Source organism: Urocitellus parryii, chromosome 7, assembly GCF_045843805.1.
Source record: "Urocitellus parryii isolate mUroPar1 chromosome 7, mUroPar1.hap1, whole genome shotgun sequence".
In the NCBI taxonomy this organism is placed as follows: domain Eukaryota; kingdom Metazoa; phylum Chordata; class Mammalia; order Rodentia; family Sciuridae; genus Urocitellus; species Urocitellus parryii.
In genome coordinates, this window is record NC_135537.1 from 162556547 (window position 1) to 162558395 (window position 1849).

A 1849-nucleotide genomic window follows, 5' to 3' on the forward strand; every position below is an offset into this window, starting at 1 on the left:
AGTGGAGGTGGCCTCAGAGAGAAGCCCTATGTTTAATTCACAGAGTGGCTTCATATCTTCTCTTGCCAGGACCCAAAGAAACAGCCAGAAGGACAAGTTGCCTTGAAGCTGCCCCCAAGCAGCTCAAATCCAGAGACCAGAGTCACTTGTGATCAAGAAAGGAAAGAAGGTGCCAAGTCTCCCCGAGACTCACCATTTTGGGTGAGTTGGGGAACAAGAGGGAGATGTAGAGCTGTCTACCCCTCCCCGTCAGCCTGACCGACTGCAGGGGGTGCTGGAAATGACTCTGTGGGGGTAAAACTCCTGGGGGCTATTTGCTCACCTGTAAAAGGGGACCCTTAACTGTTGAGAGGGGTCCTGCCCGAGGCAGAACCTTTGCACTCTGTAACAACACGTTAATGAGGGAATTAGACTCTTGGTCTGGGCCCCGGGAGTTCCCTGCTTCCTGGCCCTGGGAGTTCCCTGGTCTTCTCTGACCCTCAGGGAGAGTCCCTGGCACCTTCCTCTGGGATGGGGTGCCCCGTACAGTCCTCCCCCAGGCTTCTCAGGGTGAGTGGCTCCTTGAGGAATGTCCTCCCACTCTGTGAACATAGGAAATAGGGGCCGAAGGGAACTCCCTGTGGTCACCCCACCCAGCCCCCCAAAACACCCAGAGATACCAACACACGCGTATCCTGAGGTCCTGAGGAAGAATTCGCCACACCCTGGAGAATGCTTCCCACAGAACATTCCCTCCCAGCCCTGAGTCACCCAGTTCCTTCACTGAACAACTCCCGTCGGGGACCAGGATACTCCTTCTTTCAGTGATGTGTCCCTGGGTGAGAGTTGGCTGTCCCTGTCCCGCTGTTCACTAATGGAAGGCCCTTGGTCACGTGTTCTTGCTAAGCTCAGTATTTTTTTTTTTTTTCATTTATAAGAATAAGGACAATCGTGTCACCCCTTTAAGGTGGCTGTGAGGATTAAATAAGAAAATGTGCGGACAGGAGGGAAGTTATCCAGTGAGTGAGAATTCCATCTGTTATCTTTCCCCTTCTCCCTGCTCACCAGAGAAAATTCTGGTGTGGATTACTCAGGGTCTTTAATTAATTTCTTTCTTTCTTGCCTTTCTTGCTCTCAGAGGAGGGTACCAATTTATTGGATTACTCCTTAGGTATTTGTGATGTAGAGAACAGAGAGGAAAGAAGGGATCTGGGCCAAGACTCAGAGGAGGTTTGAGAGCTCCGTGGATATGGGAGGGAAGAGATTTAGATAAGACAAAGAGATTTGAGAATCATCCCTGTGACCTGTGAGTCTCTGCTTAGGGTTAAGAAATTCAAGTCAACAAACGGCATTGTTTTGAAGTGATGATTGTTTCGGGGTTGCCAGCCTGGATGATAACACAGCTTTGAGGCTGGACCACTCAGTTGACGGTTCTGTAAATGATACACCCACAACACGCTCAGCACGCAGGGGACACGGGAGGTGCATCGACTGGTCCTGCATCCCCTCGGTGTGGATGACACGTGCGTGTACATGTGCTGTGGATGGGGGCTGGGATTATCCTTTTTTCCCTCTGCCACATTAAGGTGGGGCTTCTTAAGGAAAGGCACTTTGCGTTCTTGATGGCCTGAACCCGTCTAGTAGAAGGCAAAGGGAGAGGCAGGAGGAGGAGAGCGGTCAGAGCACAAGATATTTTCTTCCGTTATGCCCAAGGAGGTGAAGAGGAGAATAACAGAGAGCGTATCCGGACCCAGCCCAGCCCCAGAGCTAAACAGGTCACGTTGGCTGGAGCCTGAACACTCCCGTCCCCACCCAGCAGGTTCTCCGAATTCCAGGTGAGCTCAGCCTGGTCCAACCGTCTTTCTTCCCC